Below are 21,747 nucleotides of genomic sequence, written 5' to 3'. Positions count from 1 at the left end.
TGGATTATGCAATGGCCATCTTGTTCTATTTTGACATATTGTTCCACTTGGCTGGTGCAAGAAAAGATCTGTACCACCCTACTGTTAGTCTTTCCCAACCTTGTGACCACCAGATGTGTTGATTTTACAGTTGCTAGAATTTCCAGCAACTCGTAATGTCTGAAAGGTATCAGTTTGGGGAGCGCTACAAACCTAAATTGCATGAGCTTGCTCATTGCAATTCTATATATGTAAACAAAAATACATTCATAGGTTTCTTTTAGATTAAACTGTTGATGTGGTTCTCTGTGGTGGAGAAGGAATAAAGGCCATAATAGCAATTGCCCAACACGCATTCAGGACACAAGCTCCTTCATTGCATCATCTCAATTGCACCACACCTTCCAAACTTCAACCAAACCTGGGAACTCAGACAACCTACAGACCCCTACAACAGCCAATAGAATACATGTTCTTGCATAGGAACAGGAAGCTCAAGTACAAAGCCCAAGAGAAGTTATAAATACCCCTCACTCTCAACTCCATATAGTCAGCTACCCAGGACCTCAAATCCATGGAGTTCTGCTTAATCATTAAACCATCTTTCCAATCAGCCTCCATGTTTCCAATATCTTTCTCCTGGCTTGGAACTGAACCAGGAGGATATTTCTTCCAACAGGATAGTATGCCATGGTTTCCTTATTTAGATAGAGAGTCCCAGGAAAGAATGCAGAGAATGTAAACCCACAAAGAGCATTTACAAGCTACTGTGGGAAATGAAAGGTCAGCTGACTGTTATGTGGAGGAACTGTGAGGATGCCTGTTTTTTTTTTAATCTAAGGGATTCAAATCAGTGAATCAGTGTTTGTAACAACTGCTATTCTTGAGTCACTAAAGGTTAGTCCAGGCCACATCAATTTCAACCTGGTTTGTGTGTATCTTGGAGGAATAAAGCAGCTCTTTTTAATGCTGCATTCCCATAAGCATGCCAGCTTGAAACTCTCTGTATTGGTGTTAAAGTAGTGTTTTCTCCCCATTTCAATATCATCTAGGGACAGCCTCAAGGGACATAAAATCTGTCAAACTTTGCTGTCCGTTACGTTGAAGGAAGATTAGATTACTGTAATCCTTGGGAACAGAGAAGGGATATTTGCCACGGAGGAAGCAAATATCATGTTGTTATAGTTTTCTGCTGACTCAAGGAAAGATGGAGAGCAATTCAACACAACAGTGTACTTAGCTATGCAAACCCATAAAGTTTGAGTACTGCAGCTTTACAAGCTCACTTCCACATATCTATCTATGTTGAAGCATTGCCTTATGACACACTTGTTTTTGTCTTCGCTTGTTGCAGGCTTCTTAATGAGCTCCCAAGGATCCATTAGCTTTGCTTTTCTCAACTCCTGAGCAAGATGTTGACCATGCAAAGGCATCCCTTTAGTATCTTCTGAAGCAACCTAGGAAATTAATCCCTTCAAGCTTCTCATTATCAGAACCTAATGCCTGGTTAATTAACTTTAATGGTCCATTCAAACTGGACCCAGATAATTACCTTTCCCCTCTCTCTTGACAGCCATCATCCCACTCGTGTAAGTTTAGAAATGAGAAGGATGGAAGCTGACTTCGCATCTCTCTGCTAATTTGTCTCAAGTTGATCATTTGAGTCTTCTTTTCCTTCTTACTCTACAGTTCATTAGAGCTAAACCAAGAGAATTGCCTCCCACATATTTTGTATTCCAGACTCGAAACAATGAAGTAGAGAGAAGGTTTCTCTCTTAACTACAAGGACATGGAGAGATGGGTGCTTAGATTCAATTACCTTCATGGTTTCTTTTTCTTATAATAATAACTTTAAGCCAAATCTCTATAATTTATACATGGCACATATGAATATTCTATGGATATTAAAGCTACCTTTGAAAAGTTGATTAGCATTATAAAGAGGTGACAACAAAAGAAAAGAGTATCAGTTTTAAAACATTAAAAGTGTGTTATGGATTAAGCTCACATTCTTTTTTAATGTACTGTACAGTTACTTTTACTGGTTTTTCATAATATCACGTCCTTCATTACTTTTCCTGATGAACATGTCAGTTTTTCTAGCTCAGTGGCTAATCAATTTTTGAATAGATTAGATTTTGAGTAAGTAGATTTTTTAATCCTGCATAATCACTTTTCTAAGACCACGTACAGATCATTTTAATTGCTACCAACACAGTTGACAGTTGAGCTAATTTTTTACAACAATCCTTGGTTTTCTGATTTTACAGCTTTACAAATTCCTATTTATAATCAACTAATAATAAATTGTCCTGTGTAGGCAATCTTACCCATTAATAATCTGCATTTCTCCTATCAAAATTCAACAAGATGTATAACTGACACTTGTATCAACAAATTATAGTACAGGATCCTACACATATTAAGGTTAATGTAATTCTTTAAAACAATGGCATGTGTTTTTCAGGATTATATGGAAGCTAGAAAAAGTTGTTTGGCTTTAATGAAGAGCAGAGTAGTACAGGTAGTAGTGATTTATGACCACAATTGAGTCCAAAATATCTGTTGCTAATTGTGCAATCAGAAGTCTTGGGTGACAGAAAGGCTGGTTGTCTGGAAGGGCGCAGGTAAATGCTAGAAAATGTTATTTCTTTACAACTACAGTGCCACCTGGAGGTAAGTGATGTCAACTAGACAGAATTAGCAAACACGTGTATTTTCCTCTCTTAATTACACATGCAGAAATTGAGAAATATGATCACCTCCTGGAACACAAGAGTCCAACAGTTTGCAAATTCCTATGGGAAAGATTCACCCAGAAACTATCACAAGATTTATCTCAAGTCTGCGTTGTTCTGCTAAATAGTAAAGGTAAAGATTCCCCTCGCACAGTCGTTCCTGACTCTAGGGGGTGGCGTTCATCTCCATTTCAAAGCTGAAGAGCCAGTGCTGTCCAAAGATGTCTCCATGGTCATATGGCTGGCATAACTAAACACCGAAGGCGCATGGAACACTGTTACCTTCCCACCAAAAGTGGTTCCTATTTTTCTAAGTGCACTTTTACCTGCTTTTGAACTGTTAGGTTGGCAGAAGGTGGGACAAGTAACAGGAGCTCACTCCATTACAAGGTGCTAGGGATTCGAACTGCCAACTTTTCTGATCGACAAGCTCAGCGTCTTAGCCACTGAGCCACCCTTACTTTATTTATTTATTTTATTAAATTTGTTAGCCGCTCCCTCTCCACAAAGGGACTCGGGGCGGCGTACAATAAATAAAAACACATATTATAAAATTACACATTGTATGGAGGAGGTATAAAACACAATGCAATATTATAATAACAGAAATATTAAAATAAGTTAAATTAAAACCCCAATGGAAATTACAAGTTTAAAAATTGCCAGGAGGAATAAAATGGAGCTATGGTTGAGCCAGGCCTGCTAGTTGAAAAAGGTGGTTCTTGAGTTTTGAACGGAAGGAGCGGAGGTCGGTGGTAATCCTAATATCCGGGGGGAGGTCATTCCAGAGGGCTGGGCCCATCACAGAGAAGGCCCTACTCCTGGGCGCCGCCCTCTGGCACTGCTTAGTGGACGGCACCCGGAGAAGTCCCTCTCTTGTTCTGCTAAATATTGATGTCCAATGTGGAAATTCCATTCACATGAGAAAAACTACCTTGGTATTGAAGACCATGGACTGAATTATCTCAAATTCTTTAAATCCCACTAAAACAAATAAATTCTACTTTCTTCTTAGAATAGTTCCTCCAAACGTCTGGAAAATTGAAGCCAAATGCAATAAGGAAGCAACAATTAGAGAAGATTATTAGGAGCCCTCAATTTGGTAGCATCGCAGAGCAGACCTGTTTGTGATCATGACAAAAAGCTTCTTGTAGCAATGAAAACGAAATGCCAGAACAGTTTTTGCTAGAAAGAAGCATTGGCAGATGTTTCCTGGAAACTTGGCAGAAGATGGTATGGGTATTAAAATCAAATTTGCCAGTGGTTAAGGCTCCAGGATAGAAACCTGGAGACTATTGAATTCTAGTCCCACCTTAGGCATGAAAGTTGGCTGGGTGACCTTAGGTCATCGCTCTCTCTCAGTCCAACTCACCTCACAGGTTTGTTGTGGTGGGGAATATAAGAGGAGGAGGAGGAGGAAGTATTCAGTGTGTTTTTACCTAGAATTACTTATAAAAATAGTAAGGTGAAATATAAGTATATATACAAAAGTGCAATACCACTCATGCACCATCACAAAATCTTCAGAACTGTAAAGCCTACAAACCTGAAATTTGGCACATATATTTCTCTTGGCTTCTAGGTACTCGCTGAGAAACGATTTTTCAAAATGACCATCAGATCATTAGTATTTCTTATATTATTATTATTATTATTATTATTATTATTATTATTATTATTATTATTATTATTATTATTATTATTATTATTATTATTATTATTAACACACTCTGATGCTAAGGAGTTAGACATTCTACTTCACCTCCCCACCTGAAAAGAACTCTGTTCCAACTGCCACTTGGGCATGGGTGTGCCAGAGCGTGACTCATCTGGCCTGTGGGCTGGGAGTTTAGACATTCTACTCCCCCTCCCCACCTGAAAAATGCTTTGATGCTAAGGAGCTAGACTGAGATAGAGAGAACAGGGTAAGATAGCAGAGGGCTCTGTGTGACAAGCCTGAGGGAGAGAAGGGGATAGGAGAGGTTCAATGGGGCCATCCTGAGAGAGAGAATGGGGAGGAGAGGCTTTTGGGGGGCAAGCCTGAGGGAGAGAACGGGAGAGAAGAGGCCGATCATAACTACTCATTAATTTTCAAGCTGTAAGTGTCAATTTATAAAGCCCGATCACATAGTTTCGTTGGGGAGCATGGGTATCCAGCTAGTACATAAAATAAAATAGAAGCTCCTATTGGAGTAGAGGAAGAATGGGTCACCTGGAAAACCATAAAATAACTTCCAATTGTGGTTGATAGGTCAAGAATCAACATGGCAACCTGAAGGAATTCATATGATAACTAGACTAGCGATATGCAAAATATGCTTTGCAGGAACCATTCCATGGAAGAAACAGGTGGTTTTGAGTGGTCCATACAGGAAACAAACCTTGTAACCTCTGGATTTTGAGATCTAGATATTTGCAGCAGACAAAAGATGGGGGATGGGGGGAAAGTCAAGGCTGTGTTGGTTGGGAAGGGAGGTAAGGGAGGGTTGGATGTGGGCTGGCAGATAGGTTAGGTTGTGTCTTTTCATTACTGCTGAGGCCCCTGAAGTGAGGAACAGTCCTATAGGCCAGTAGATCAGCAGTGGTGTCTCAAAGGTGGTTTTTCAAAAGGCAACTGGAACGATGTTTTTCCCTGAGGAAGAAGACATTTCGCTTCTCATCCAAGAAGTTCCATCAGAAGTGAAACATCTTCTTCCTCAAGGAAAAAACAAAGTCCAGTTGCCTTTTGAAAAAGCACTTTGAGACAACCATGACTTGGATGACTGAGAATCTCCATAGACATCAATAGTGGAGTGGCAGCTATGTGGAGGTAGGGAGTGATAGAAGGAAAAGCACTGGGAAGATGGGGAACAATCGGATGGGGAACAATTGGATGGGGATCAATGGGACAGGAGTAGCAGCAGTAGTGGCTGAGAGAAGGCAAGGCAAGGCACTAGGAAGATGGAGGGCAGGCAAAGCAGGTGGCAAATGAACATGAGAAAAACCATAAACATGACATGGAATCAGGATATCCAAAACAGGTATATCTGGCAGTGGTTTGTTTCTTGCACTTGGAGATAATCTCTTCCTGCCCATGACAAAGCTCTATTTTACTCAAAGCAAAAAGGAACCAAGAAAAGTAAGCAAACTTTGCTTAATTAGCAGCAATCCATAATTCAGACTCTTGCGTGGTCAATAAAGGAGAGTGCTCGATTAATTAAAAGTCCCTGAAAAGGGAGCTCTTGTATGTTTGAGATCTATGAAATAATCTGCTTTTCTCTGAGATGATGGATGGATCTTATTTCAAGACTTAATCAAATATGCAAGTATTCCAGCCGGCTGTCAGAATCATTAATGAACTCCTCATTAATGAAAGTACAAAGATGCTTCGTCTGAAATTAAATTACAAGTCTATGTAACATAGTGTGATTTATATGGATGAGAAACAGTTCTCCGGAATTTTCAAATTGGACCAGAGCCTTTCTCAGTTCTACCTTGAGAGGCCAAAATTGAAGTTGAGTGCTTCTGTAGACACTGAACCATAGCATTTATTATTATTATTATTATTATTATTATTATTATTATTATTATTATTATTATTATTATTATTATTATTATTATTATTATTATTATTATTATTATGTGGTTAATCTTTGGTGAGATTCACAGCCTTTGGGGCTGGTTGGTAGCTCAACAGCTCGAGTCCTAACCAAGGACCTAGGAACTATTAAGGTAATGTCAGAGGATTTAAGTTGTTCCAAGTAGGGTGGTTTTTTGTAGAGTCAGAATGTTCAAGCCAGGTAAATTTAGAATTTTCAAATAGCAAGGTAGCCCTTTAGGTCTTGCTCCAAGGGCTCCAATTACAACTGGGACAACACTCGATTTCTTTTTCCACAGTCGCTCAACTTCAATTTGCAAGTCCCGGTATTTTGTGATTTTTTCCTGCTGTTTATCTTCAATTCGTGCATCACCAGGTATTGCAATGTCAATGAACCATACTTTTTTCTTTTCAATTATTGTTATGTCAGGTGTGTTGTAGGCCAGGTGCCTGTCAGTCTGGATTCTGAAGTCCCACAAGATCTTGCCTTTCTCATTCTCTAAAACCTTCTCAACCTGATGGTCCCAGTGGTTTTTGCTGTACTCAAATCCAAACTTTTGGCACAATTTCCAGTGAATAATCTTAGCAACGCAGTTATGGCATTGTAGGTAGTCAGATTGTGAAATTTTGCTACACCCGCTGATCAAGTGGTCGACTGTCTCATCTTTCTCATTACAGAGGCGACATTTGCTGTTGGGGGTAATGTTGAAATTTTGCCTTCATGCAGTTTGTGGCTAAGGCTTGTTCTTGAGCTGCCAAAATAAAGCCTTCTGTTTCTTTTTTCAGTACTCCTGATCTTAACCAGTTCCAAGTTAGTTTTTGGTCAGCTTTGCTTTCAATACTTTTCAAGTATTGGCCATGCATAGCTTTGCTTTTCCAATTTTCAGCTCGCTTCTCAATTACTTCTTTCTTATATTCAGCTTTTAACTTAGTTGTCTTCAAAAGGCTTCCTTTATTTACTTCCTTAATCATTGGTTCTTCACTTTTCTGGATGTAATCATTCAAGCTGTGTCTTTCTTATTCCACAGTCTGCTTTACTTGTAGGAGTCCACGACCACCCTCTGCTCTTGGTAAATACAATTGGTCAACATCACTTTTAGGGTGCAAAGCATGATTCATTGTCATAATCTTCCTTGTTTTTCTGTCCAAATTGTCCAACTCCATCTGGGTCCAGGCAATTATTCCTGCAGAGTATCAAATTATAGGTAGAGCCCAGGTATTTATGGCTTTTATGATGTTTCCTCCACTCAGTTTGGACTTTAATATCTTGCGAATTCGTCGAATGCACTTGGCTGAGGTTAATTCCTTGACTTTATTATGCATTAAGTCAGAGGCCTCTAAAATCCCCAAGTACTTGTAGCCTTCTTCTGGTTTTACTGCCTTTATCATTTCTTCATTCTCAAGTTGTATTCCATCATCTTCTAGGACCTTGCCTGCCTTGGTTGCCATTGTTGCATATTTGTCAATTCCAAACTGCATACCAATGTCTTGGCTAAATTCTTTTGTGCTTTCATCTAATAAATTCCGTTCAGCTTTTGTTTTACCAAACAGCTTCAAATCATCCATGTATATCAAGTGTGAAATTTTCAGTCCTTTCTTTGCAAGTTCGTATCCACAGTTCACCTTCTTCAAAATGGTTGTCAGTGGTAGCATTGAGAGCATAAAAAGTAGGGGTGAAAGGGAATCACCCTAGAAAATGCCTCGTTTAATTTCAGCTTCACCCAATTCTTCTCCATTAGCCATAAGCTTCGTTTTCCAGAGGTTCATTGAAGTTTCCATGAATTTTTGTATGTTGCTGCTGATGCCAAAGATTTTCAGGCATTTCTTGATCCAGCTGTGGGGAACTGAATCAAACGCTTTCTTATAGTCTATCCAAGCCATGAACAGTTTGGTTCGTCTTTTCTTTGAATTTGTTAGGATTATTTTCATGTGTTTTTAATCTGGTTCATTTGGGCTGCCAATCTTTCGTGCATACTTGTAAGTGCCTTTAGCCAGAAACCATGTAGCTCATTTGGTCCAGGTGCACTCCAATTCTTCACTTTTCTTGATTGCCTTTGCACCATTTCTTTTGTTATTTTCACACCTTCCATTTTATGCACTTTAATAGAATCCTCAAACTGCTTGATCCATTTTTCATTTTTGTTGTGCTTCTTGTTGTTTTCCCACAAATTCTTCCAGAATTTCAGAGCTTTCTCTTAATCAGGCTTTTCATTTGTTGTTACTCCATCTCCACTTTCTAAGCTCTTATAAAACTGGTGCTGATTTGCTCTGAACTGTGAGTTTTCCTTGAACTGAGTTACTTGATTTTCATACCGTTTAATCTTTTCAGCAATGGCAACAACCCTCTGCTTCAGCTCTTCAATTACTACCACAATCTCCTTATTCTCCAAATCGTATCTTGCTTCCAGGCTGCTTTTGACCTGCTTGATCTTTAGCTGACCTTGCCTTAGGTTCTTCAAGTTGCTCAAGTCTCCACGAAATTTTTTGATCTTCAATTCCAACTGAATTTTCCACTTAGGCTTCCCCTTCTTGCCTCTTTGGTTCCTTTGTATTTTCAAACCCAATTCTTTGGTGGTTATGAAGGCTGCTGCATACATCAGCTGGTTTGTTTCAGCTAATGTAGTGTTTGAATGGTTTGCACAGCCTCATTGACCTTTTTAAGTACATTTCTCAATTCTTTCCCGTTCACTTGGTTCAGCTTTGGCAAACGTGTTCTTTCAGCATCTTCCATTTGATGCTTTATTTTCTCAGCTAATTGAGAACTATCTGTTGGTGCTTGCTCTTCAGTGCTTCCTTGTTCTTTATCTTCATCCATTTCAGCAGTCTCTTCCTCCCTTTCTTCCTCAGTTTGCTTTTGAATCTGCAAATCATTCTTGATGTTACTCTTCTTTGTTGGTATACTCAGACCATTAGTTGCTTTCTCTTCGATTCCTGTTAATTCTGCTGTAGTGAAAAATTTGTGGGTCAGAATTACACGTCGTTGGTCCATTAGCCTTTGTTCACTGATATCACAGTCCGTGTGGTTCACCTTCTAAATCTGATACATTCGTTTTTGAAATCCACGTTTTTCTGGCTCAGACTGATATTATTATTATTATTATTATTATTATTATTATTATTATTATTATTATTATTAACATTAACATTAACATTAACATTAACATTAACATTAACATTAACATTAACATAACATTAACATTAACAATGTTAACGTTAACATTAACATTAACAATGTTAACGTTAACATTAACATTAACATTAACGTTAACGTTAACGTTAACGTTAACATTAACATTAACATTAACATTAACATTAACATTAACATTAACATTAACATTAATATTAAGATTAAGATTAAGATTAAGATTAAGATTAATGTTGTGTTAATGTTAATGTTAATGTTAATATTAATATTAATATTAATATTAATATTAATATTAATGTTGTGTTAATGTTAATATTAATATTGTGTTAATGTTAATATTAATATTAATATTAATGTTGTGTTAATGTTAATGTTAATATTAATGTTGTGTTAATGTTAATGTTAATGTTAATATTGATGTTTTATTGAGAGAGAATAGAAGTATTGTTTCTGAATTGTGTATGCTTTCCAGAATCTAGTGGAGTGGGTGGCTATAACAGAAGGAGGAGGGAGGAGGGAGGAGGGAGGAGGGGGGGAGGAGAAGAAGAGGAAGAGGAAGAGGAAGAGGAAGAAGAAGAAGAAGAAGAAGAAGAAGAAGAAGAAGAAGAAGAAGAAGAAGAAGAAGAAGAAGAAGAAGAAGAAGAAGAAGAAGAAAATGATTCATGGCAAAACTTGCAAAAGGTTTCCATTAAATGTCTACGAAGATTCTCAGTCATCCAGGTCATGGTTGTCCCAAAGGTGATTTTTCAAGAGGCAACGGGACTTTCTTGATTTTACTTTGAAGACATTTCACTTCTCATCCAAGAAGCTTCCTGTATGAGAAGCAAAACAGCTTCAAAGAAAAACCCAAAAGTCCAGTTGCCTCTTGAAGAAAGCATCTTTGAGTTCCACTAAAAGACATCAAAATATGGAACCTTACAAGAGGAGGTGATCATGAAGTTATTTTGAGCCTAAGCTATGCAAGGCCTTAGACATCAAAGTGAGCAGCTTGAATGGGATTTACAAAGCAACTGGCAACTAATGTGGCTCTTTCAACACAGATGTGGTATGACATCTCCTACAGTGCTAGTTGCCATCTGCACTGCTTCCTCCTGAGCCAACTGGAATTTTTAGAGTGCCCTGAGAAGCATGTACTGTCGTAATCTACTTGCGAGGTTGCCAATACTTATGCCAGTTCTCTGTACTTCCTGTGGGATCAATGTTACTTCATCAGCCAAACAGCCCTGTGAAGTACCTTAGAAGGAAAGGTAGTGGCCTGGTTCCCACTTCCTTGTAAGCCCAATATATCAACCCATGAGAAATTGCCGCAACCTCATTGCTTTTCGGGTCTGCATGCTTCAGCATCTAGAATTCTCAACAGTCATCATGCTGGCTGACAGAATAGTGAGAGATGAAAACCATATTGACATCTGTTCACGTCACTCCATCCTGCCAATAATTCTGCATTATCAAAACTTCTCTGTGGCAGGCAGAGTTTCTCAGAGAGTTGTTGCTGATTCTGAACTTCAGAGTTTGGGTGAGAAAATTGTTCTGGGTGAGTTTTAATTCCGCTCAACAAAAAAAAGTTTGCAGTTGATCCTTTGGGTGATAGAAAAAAATGGGAGCATCTTTCAGGGAGGAAAAAGTTTCAGGAAATAGTAAAAATTTCGGAAGTTGTGGAATAACTCTGAGGATGGGCTCCGGCAGGCACTACAGCCAGTTCGCTTGTGGGCACTTTGCACGTAGGCACTTTGCATGTGCACACGCGCTGATGTGCACTGCCCGTGCATGCACACTACAATAACAATTGTTCTGCGCATGTGCAGAAGTGAAAAACAAGTTGGCAGCACCTATGGCGCCGCCCAGAGAACCGGTGTGTGACATGCCAGTTCCAGCGACATAGGCCGCCAAGCCCACCACTGAATGACTCCCATAAGTATGTGGCATACAGTATATGTATTTAGGGAGGAAGTTATTGGGGGGGGAAAGAACTCCTCAAAATATTGCCCAAGCTTTCTCTGCTTGGTTATGTCTGTGCAGTAGAATCCAAAATCTCCCAGTCTTTAGGAATGTGATTGTGGGTTGACCTGCAGATTGGAGTGAAAGAGCACAAAACGTAACCTCCTGTGGAAAGTGCACCCCAAAGAAGACAGTGCCAGGAACCATTGAAACAGTGCAGGAAATAAAAACAACTTCCCTTAATAGAGTATAAAATACCAGAGGCAAGTGCTCAGAAGGTGATTGAAAGTCTGGGCAGATTGCCAAAAGCTATTACTAGAAATAACAAAGCAGAAGGATCTACGTATACCTAAGGAATCAGGCTAAAAATAAACTCTCCAACAAACCAAAATCCCTTTTTCCTGCCCCCTGACAAGTTAAAAAAGACAAAGGTCCTGGGACAGGATTACCCCATTAAGGCAGGAACACAGGATCTAGGGTCGTGATGGCGAACCTATGGCATGCGTGCCACAGGTGGCATGCGGAGCCATTTGTTAGGGCATGCGAGGCGTTGCTCTGTCAGCTCTAGCGCGCCTGTGCGTGCTGGTCAGCTGACTTCGGCCTTCTTTTGAGGCCATTTTTTGCCCTCCAGAGCCTTTAGGAAGCCTTCTGAAGGTCCCTAAATGCTCCGGAGGGCGAAAACCGGCCCTAGGAGCAAACCAGAAATCCGATCCCGAACTTCCAGTTTGCCCATAGGGCCGGTTTTTCACACTCGGCAGGCTTCAGGGAAGCTCCTGGAGCTTCCGAAGGGCCTTCAGGGGGGGGAGGCTGTTTTCACCCTCCCCAGGGTATTAGAAAGCCTCTGTAGCCTGGGAGGGCGAAAAAAAGCGTGCCAAAAATGGGGGGGAGTGCTGGTCACATGTGTATGCATGCTGGGGTCGTGTAAATAGCATTATTGGTGTGGCACGCCCACGCAATAACACCCCCCCCTGCGCTCCCCCCACTTTTGTCAGGCGAGCCAAAAAAGGTTCGCCATCCCTGATCTAGGGCAATCACTTTAACTAGAGGCATACAAATAAACCCATCAAATTGCAGGAGCTTCAAAGGGGAATTAAGCATAAAAGGCTCAGATTCACACTTCCAAGCTGCTTGCAAACCAGAGCTGTGTCACCTTTTGCTTCTTGCCTTCCTACATTAAAAGAATTCCACTTTCTGGCAGCTGGCTTCTGCATCCATTTCTTCTCAGCATCTGTGGTGTATCCCAGCTGGGAACAAACCAGGGAAATTTTTTCCAACACTCCTAAGGGGAGTTTTCTTTTCGCCCTGATTCCCTGTGCATCCAAAAGGGGGAAATCCCCTGTGTTCTCAGCCTCTGTTTTCGATTGGGATCCTAAAGCACCCTGGTCTGCCTATTGAACCTCAGACTGAGAGGGTGGCCCTCCTCCCACTGTGGGGCGGCTCAGTTGTTAAAATGATTTTAGAGACAGCTGAATGAGGCATCTTTCCTCCATGCACTTCCTCCTCACCAGCCATAGTATGATTAATTGCTCTTTTTTAGTCTAGCAGGAGGTAACCAGTGGACTTTCAAAGTGCTTGGTGGGGGAGAAAGAGAGGGAGATGACTGAGGACTATCAACAACTGTGCAGAAGAACGAGCATTCTGGAAAGCAAGGTCCACATTAAGAAGTCAGGCTGCAGGTCTTCCGTCTCTATCTCCCCCTCCCACCTACCTCCAAATTCCAGAAAACAGCCCAGCTCTGGGATTCTGATATTCATGCTGATAAGCACTTCCCCCCTACCACTTGTTTGCTTCTATTGGTAGATGATGCAGGGGGCCTTCAAGACTTGTCGGAAGAGGCATTTCTCTCTTTAACACACACACACACATGCCGCTGCCTTCCTTGCCAGGAGTGCAAAACCCAACAGACATCAAAGCAACAGAAACAACAGTCCTGTTTTGAGCCCGCCTGACAGCCTGCAGAGAATGTTAAACAGGGAATCTGACACTCTGCTTAAAAGTGTGGAGGGGGTCTTTTGGACTTTGAAGGAATGTGCAAAAGAGGCCGAGAGGGCAAGAAAGCTCTGGAGTAAAACACACACACACACACACACACACACACACACACACACACACACACAGAAAAGAATTTCCTTGACTTGCATAAGAGAGTGGCAGAAAATTGATGTGGAGGTGGGGGGGGGGGAGAAGTGAGCAGGTGCTACTTCACACCAAGGAGCAGAATGTGTTGATTCTGAGCATATCTGTCTGCGGGTACATTTTTTGCAATGATCAGCGTGTTTCTTAAAATGTAACTTGCTATAAAAATAAATGGTCGTAACGGGGCCAGATTATTATTTGCCAGATTGGGGGTCACGTTTTTAGAGATAGGGCTATACAAGCAGGATCAGTCATGTGGCTGGCATGACTAAATGCCGAAGGCGCACGGAATGCTGTTACCTTCCCACCAAGGTGGTCCCTATATTTTCTACATGCATTTTTACATGCTTTCCTAGCTTCTGCTAGGTTGGCAGAAGCTGGGACAAGTAATGGGAGCTCACTCCATTACGCGGCACTAGGGATTTGAACCGCCGAACTGCCAACCTTTCTGATCGACAAGCTCAGCGTCTTAGCCACTGAGCCATCACAACCCTACTTTTACCTTAACGAGGCCAAGTTATTATTTGCCAGATGGGGGTTCAAGTTTTTAGAGATATGGTTATACAAGTAGGATCTCCATTAACTATGGTAATTCTAAACGTATGATGGCTTCTTTGCTAGCAAGCTTGGCAAAGAGTGTGAAGGTTGGAAGGACGCAATTCTGCTACTTAGTGGTTTGGGGAAAATAGGAATGTCTTTAGTCTAAAAAAGATTTCTCTGCTTCTCACTCTCCTGACCTGTAGTTTTACAATCTTGGAAGAAACAGAAAAGAAGCATTTTTCTCCACAATAATCTTCTCCAGCCTGGGCATCTCTAGACATGTTAGTGCACAAATCCCATCACCCCAGCCAGTTTGTTGGAACTAAGAGCTGACATTGCTAGTATGGCTTTTATGGCTGCTGCTACTACTGATCAATTGGGCCCAAGGCTGGATAGGTGGGAACTCAGGCGTCGCCTACCTTATTTTAAGAGTAATGGCCTCTTCACTTAAACTGTATCCCTTTTAAAATCTGGGTTGCCTCTGTGGGGGTTCATCAGTGTTATTTAAACTTTGGGTTTGTGACTTCATGAGGATAGATGTGTTGGAAGAAATGTCCATCTGGGTTCAGTTCCAAGTGGGGAAAAAGAAACTGGAAATATAGTGGCTGCTTGGAAAGATGGTTTTAATGGTAGACAGGACCACATGGTTTGAGATCCTGGGTGAAGGAAAAAAGGGAAGGGATGCTGAGAGTGCTTCGGTTTTATTCCCTCTCTGGGCTTTTGAATTTGAGCTTGTATTCTGATTGGTTGCCAGACTCCCATGGGGCCATGCAGGGACAACTCTATAGACTGTCCTGAGTCCCAAGCTTGGTTGAGCTGTCGCTGGGCAATGATGCAATGAAAGGGCTTTGGGATTCCTATTATGGCTCTGCCTGAAGGAGGTAGATCTTTGTTATGTAGAATAGACTGGCCCAGGCCTTAATGGTCCATTGACAAAGGTGGGGGAGCTGAGTTTCTGCCTCCCTTTTAGGGGACATATTCTGCCCTTTTAATATTTCCTAAAATATTTCATTTTTCTAGGAGAAGGATGGGTGCTAACTTCCTGCGGATGGCTATGTATGCTAGGCTGGCTATTTCAAAACATGATTAGGTCAACTTCTTTCTGTTTGGTATTACCCCTATTAAATGAAGCCCCAGGCATCAACCCACCCCCCACCCCAGGTTCTGAGTGGATGGCATTGTTCCCTGCAGGATGAGAAGGAAAAGCAAGATCAACTGTGGCAATTATCAATTTAGAACAGACCCTGCGAAGTGCTACAGGCTGTTCAGAAATTACCTTTTTGAAGGAAAACCCACATCATCTTATGACCTCAGAAGCCATTGGCCAGTTGGGTCTTTGGGGTGGGGTTCTCAAATCTGTTACTACCGTGTTTCCCCCAAAATAAGACAGGGTCTTATTTTCTTTTGACCCCAAAATAAGTTTGGGTCTAATGTACACTAGGATTGAGTCCGATCTACTAGGTTTGATGCCAAAATGCATTATAGGTGGGATGCTAATGAAAAAAATATCATCTGTTTATACTGCATGTTACTTTTACTTGGTGCCATTTAGATGTGTTGGGGTTCTCCTTCTATTAGTGGCAAAAGAAGTGCTGACTGGCAGATCAAGAGAAAAGAAAGCCAATACCTCTCTAGAAAGTCTCAAAGTTTTCTGAAAAAGCAAGCAAATGTTTAAAATATCTCTTGACACCAGGAGGTTTCTGCCAGCACTCATCAATCCCATCATATGATTTAGCATTAGTTGAGTGGAGAAAGTAATCTGTAACTGCTAGAGTCTTGGTGATGACACTCCGAAGGTAGTCAAAGCAAATTTTACAAAATGAAACACTTTGAAAAATCAGAGCATCTTTAGTACTGTGTCTTTGAAGTTATCCCCCCCAAAAAAGGGGGGGGGAATCTAATCCCTTACTTGAAGCAGCAGTGACTTGAGAGCCTTCTCTGAAAATTAGAGACATCTGGTTCACAGCATGCATGCCTTCAGAGCCGTCTGGTTCTTACTCATTCAGCAGGATTCCCTCCTTACTCTGTTGGTAACTTTATCTGTACTGGAAAAACAAGCATGAAGAAATGGTGTGCAGCAACCTAGATGGATGGGTTTTCTGAAGCTATATGGGAGCCTGTAATATGAATTAAGAAGGAGAGAGGGATGGTAGTAGAAGAATCTAGAGGCAGTGCAGGTACAGACCAGAGGTGGTATTCAGCCAGTTCTGACCAGTTCTGGCGAACCGGTAGCAGAAATTTTGAGTAGCCTGACTGGCCCCGCCCTCAGCTATTATCTGCCTCCCGAGAATGGGGATTTTGCAGGATCCTTTCCCTGCCATGCCCACCAAGCCACGCCACGCCGACAGAACTGGTAGTAAAAAATTTTGAATCTCACCACTGGCACAGACTGATAGAAAAGTACCAATAAAGGAGAACATTTGTAGCTCAGGGCTGAAATGAAGGGTCCTTGATGTTCTCTGAGCTTGGTGGTTTTCTTGCAGACGTTTCATTATCCAAACTAGGTAACATCATCAGTGCTAACTAACACTGAGGATCAGTGGTGGGTTTCAAATTTTTTTAGAACTTCTTCTGTAGGTGTGGCCTGCTTTGTGGGAGTGGCTTGCTGGCCATGTGACCGGGTGGGAGTGGCTTGCTGGCCATGTGACCGGGTGGGAGTGGCTTGCTGGCCATGTGACTGGGTGGGAGTGGCCAACTTGTTAAATGTGGTGAAACACTTAACAACGCTCTTGCTTAGCAACCAAAATGTTGGCTCACAAACTCTGGCATTTGAAGCGCGCAAGTCTTAAAGCTGTCAAGTTACAAGACCCTTGCACCCCTAACCCTTTAGAAAAAAAAACCCCAGCGATGTTCAAACTTGACAGCTTTAAGACTTGTGGACTTCAACTCCCAGAATTCTTCCTCTCGCTCTTCATCTTGATGATGTGCGGACTGGCAGGGGGAGGGAGCTGGAATTGGTTCTAAACGGCTCTGTAGATTTGTGGAACCTCTTCTATAGAAGAGGTTAGAACTGGCAGGAACCCACCCCTGCTGAGGATGTAATCTAGTTTGCCTAATGAAACGTCAGCAAGAAAGCAAACAAGCGCAGCAAGCACTAAGGACTACTCAGATAAAAAAGGACTGGAAGAAATTTCATTCGGGGGCATCCAAACCAAGCATCTTTATTTAGGTTTGGAAGGTCACCGTTTCTGCATTGATCTCCATTTTAGAGTTACCAGATGTGACCAGTATAAAATCAGGATGACCACTAGATGGCCACTATATAGTAGTTATCTAGATTTTTGCAGCTCTGAAGTCCTGTACATTTCAACCTAATAAACATGAGGCAAGGGTCAAACAGAAACTGGCCACAGGACATGCTCTTCAGAAACAGTTCTTTTTAGCCTGTAAGGGGTTCTTGCAAACTTATGAATCTGATTTATAGCAAATCAGTGGAATGTCTTTGTACAAAACACCAGTTGTGGTCATTTTAATAGCTGGTTTTAGGTAGCATGCTAAATCATAAGTTATTCAATAAAACATGTTGACTATACTTGTACAATGTAATGCCAAATCATAACTTAAATAGGCTATTTTAGGGCTTAGCATCTTGTACAAACTAGGCAAAAAACGTCATGGAAAATAAATTTGTATGCTGATTTGTCTTCCTTGTTAATGTTACCCAGAAAAGTAGAAATGATACATTTACAGCTCTACTGTATGTAGACTTAGAAATAAATCCCCTGACCACAGTGGGACTTTTTTGTCTGTCTCAGCTGGCCAGTTGTATCATACGAACAAAGTAATGGTGCTGTTTAGGCTCTTGTAAGGATTATAAGAAAATGTTTAATTTAGACGAAGCAAGGCATTCAAGGTTACATTGCTAACATCTGGCCAATAATGGAAAAGGCACTGGTGTTCCAAAAGATGTCTAGCTTTGCTTTAGTAATCATTCAAAGGCTTTTATGGGAAGACCACAACAAAATGTGGATGGCTTTAAAAGGCATAAGTGTGCCAAACCACCTCACCTGCATATTCTGTGACCAGAAAGCAACAATGAGAAGAGAATGTGAAGCAACTAAGCACTTCAAAATTGGGTAAGTAACCCATCTATAGCAAAAATTTCAGCAACGGTTTCTCTGCCCGGTTGTTGAGTGGGTGTGGCCTAGTCAGCCTCCTGCACCATGGCCGGGGGGGGGGGGGAGCGTTTTTGCCTTCTCCAGGCTCCGGAGGCTTTCCTTGAGCCTCTGGGAGGGCAAAAATGGACTCCTCCGGGCCTGTCTCCGACCTTCCGGAACTTCCAGGAGGCCCATTTTACCCCCTCCCTAAGCCTCCACATAGGCCCTATACTTACCTCGCATCCAAAATGGGCCGGGTGGAGACTCCTGGGAGGGGCGGGATGGGGTGGGAGGGGAAGGGTGGGGTGGGGTGGGAGGGGCCAGCCAAGGGTGGGATTGGGAGGTTCTCCAAACCAGCCATAACGTTAGCTACAGATTCTCCCAAACTCAGGCGAAACCATAGCAGGCCACCCCTGATCTACAGAATATATACGTATTAAGAGAAAGAGCAAACTGAATTAAAATTGGTGAAAAGAAGCATCAACAATCTCAGATATGCTGATGACACAATTTGATGGCTGGAAGTGAGAAATGTTTAAGGAATGTTTTGATGAAGGAAGAATAACATAGCACAGAAGTTGACCTGCTCAATATTAAAAATAAAACAATATCCTCACAGGGATTAGGCACTGCCAACCCACGGCAGATAAGCAGAGATAAATTCAAAACAGTAACAGATTTTATCTTCCAAGACTCCAAATAGACTAGAGTGAGGATATAGCCATGAAATAAATGGATACCTACTACTTAGGAGGAAAGCTATGATAGGTCTAGACAAAATATTAAAGTGCAAAGATGCCACACTGGCAACAAAGCTACATATTGTCAAGTCTTTGGTTTTCCTAGTTGTGACATATGGCTGTGAAATTTGAATTGACATAAAATCTGAATAAATAGGAATTGGTGCCTTTAAAACTATGGTGCTTGAGAAAGGCAAATCATTCCATATCGGATGAAGTAAAACTAAACTGATGACTATAAACACAACTGAGGGAGCTGGAACTTAAATATTTGGGCCATGTAATATGATGACAAAAGAAGAGGCTAAATAACATTGATATCACATGTGTCACTCAAAGAAGCTCTTAGTGGCAGATAATCTCACTGAAATGAAATACACCTAGTCATGAAGAGTACAGAGCAGTGGTGGGTTACAACCAGTACACCCTGGTATGGGTGTATCGGTGCCTGCTGGGAGCACTGGATACCGTTACTGTACAGTGCTCCGGAGGGCCCACTCGCCTGCCTGCGCTCCTTACCGGTATTTGAGTTCTTCGGCGCTTCCGCACACAGAGCGTTCGGCGCCTGTGCGACGCTCCGCCGAGCAGCTGGAGTGTCGCAGAGGCGTTGCGGAGCGTCACAGGAGATAAGGACGCATGCGCACGCTGAGCATGTGTGCGTGCATGCTGCACGCATTCATGTGGTGGACGCCGGGCCCTGTTGCACCATACCGGTTGCAACGGGATCTGGAACCCACCTCTGGTACAGAGGCTTGTCTGACTGAAAGACCAAAAACAAATATGTTGGGCTTTTAACATTCCATATTGCTGTGCATCTTCATAGAACATATTTACCTTCCTCAAGTTATTGGAAAAAGCAAAGATATACACGAGAGATCCTTTTTACTTCTAACATTGCCAAGTGGCTATTTATTTACAGGTAGTCCTCAACCTATGACCACTATTGAGCCCAACATTTCTGTTTTTAAGTGAGACAGTTGTTAAGTGAGTTTTGCCCCATTTCATGACCTTTCTTGTCACAGGCGTTAAGTGAATCACTGCAGCTGTTAAGGCAGTAACATGTTTGTTAAGTGAATCTGGCTTCCCCAATGACTTTGAAGGTGGCAAAAGGTGACCACATGACCCCGGAACAACAACAACTGTTGTAAATACGAGTCAGTTGCCAAGCATCTGAATTTTGATCAAGTGACCATGGGGATCCCACAATGGTCGTAAGTGTGAAAAATGGTCATCCGTCACTTTTTTCAGTGCCATGTAACTTAACTGTTGTAAGTCAAGGACCACCTGTATTAGCTGGTCTGCTCTTTTTCTTTTAACCTATTTTGCTTGGTTTACAGTGATTTGGCAATAGGTCTGTTTTACGTCCACTGCAAGACTTGGAGTAGTCATTCTCTTGTTTCCTGCCTCTCCCTTCCATGCAGGGAAGACAAGCCATGTGGACCAGTCTGCCTTCTCCATTTAATTACTGTCCCCTTCTCAACAGTCCCTGTACCTTCCCTTTGATTTCCCATTGTTCCCCACACACGGCTGTTCTCATACCATCCCCTTCTCACATTACCTCCTTTGACACATCTGCAAAGTCTTTTCTTTTCTTCTTTTCTCCAGTATGGTACCATCATTGCTCTGACGTTACAATAATCAAAGCAACGGGGAACAGACTGTTTCTTCAGTCCTATGTTCTACTATACGTCCACAGAAATCTTGTATCCAGCATGAATGGAGAATTCAGCTTGATAGAAACACAATACTAATGTTCCCATATAATAGCTTATGCTTCTGTTTGAGGAAAGAGAAACATAGATTTTGTTACTACCGTGGGCAGAAGGTAAGAAAGCCAGCCTATGTCCCCATTTCATCCAGCTTAGGCAGAAACAAAAGGGAGATAGAAGGTTTGAATGGAACATGAGATTGTAGATATGAGGATTATTCATCGACCTAATGGACCATTGTTGTATCATCTGGAAGATTATGAAAACACGTGAAGAACAAAGCTACCATCAGGCCTGGATTAAATGGATGCCCAAGGCAGCAACCGGCAACTGTGGAGAGGGGATGTATTAGATACCACAGCTAGTTGAAACTGCAACTACTCAGGGGGTTCACAGGGGTTTTGGAGAACCTCTAACTAAGCTTCTGTGCAGTTCGGAGAACCTCCAAATCCCACTCCCAGCTGGCCCCACCCACCCTGCCCCATCCCTCCCAGGAGTCCCCACATGGCCCGTTTTGGATGCAGCTAAGTGCAGAGCGCGTGCAGAGGGTCAGGGAGAGCAAAAAACAGGCCAACTGGAAGTTCAGGAAGGCTGGAAACGGGGCCATTTCTGGCCTCCAGAAGTCCTCTAGAGCCTGGGGAGGGGTTTTTTTGCCCTCCCAGAGGCTTAAGGAAAGCCTCTGGAGCCCAGGGAGGGCAAAAATGCCCCCCCCCCAATGTGTTGCAGGAGCCCAACTAGGCCACACCCACCATGGACATGCCCACCCAGCAACCGGGCAGAGAACTCCTTGCTAAAATTTTTGAAGCCCGCCCCTGCACTACTCCTAGAATGGAACAAATTGCTGGAAACCATCCTTTCCGAAAGGCTTAAAATGGCTGTGGTCAGAAAACAGCAGCTTTGCATCAATCATGGGGTGATTGAAAAGTCAAGAAATTTTATTTCTTGATTAAATTATGAAAACAGGCACAACAACCAACTTAACTGAAAGAACTTCTATCTTTTGTTAACTATCAGCAGTCAAGAACAGAGCAGAAAGTCCCCCCACCTTTTTTTTTTCACCGTGCTCAACTTTTATTACAAGAACTTGTAAATTCTTTGCATTTGGGGCAAAAAAAAAAAATTCACAGTAAGGAAATGCAGAAGGGGAA

General features: G+C 41.9%; 2 protein-coding genes across 5 annotated transcripts in view; both read right to left on the bottom strand.

The window, feature by feature from the left end:
• The window catches only part of LLGL2 (LLGL scribble cell polarity complex component 2), a 377,463-nt gene that overhangs the window by 205,252 nt on the left and 150,464 nt on the right, over positions 1-21,747 (bottom strand). The window lies entirely within an intron of this gene.
• The window catches only part of LOC309385177 (melanin-concentrating hormone receptor 1-like), a 71,989-nt gene that overhangs the window by 32,053 nt on the left and 18,189 nt on the right, over positions 1-21,747 (bottom strand). The window contains exon 1 of one of the 4 annotated variants that reach the window (XM_081939309.1): positions 1,532-1,620. The exons of 2 other annotated variants lie outside the window; for them this stretch is intronic. The gene's annotated coding sequence lies outside the window, so the exon portion shown is untranslated. Of the gene's footprint in view, positions 1-1,308; positions 1,416-1,531; positions 1,621-21,747 lie in introns of those variants that run through there. One more of the 4 variants, XM_081939310.1, reaches the window with a different exon arrangement.

This window comes from Natrix helvetica, assembly GCF_964273705.1.
Source record: "Natrix helvetica genome assembly, chromosome: 1".
Taxonomy (NCBI): domain Eukaryota; kingdom Metazoa; phylum Chordata; class Lepidosauria; order Squamata; family Natricidae; genus Natrix; species Natrix helvetica.
This window is presented reverse-complemented; position numbering and strand designations above follow the sequence as displayed.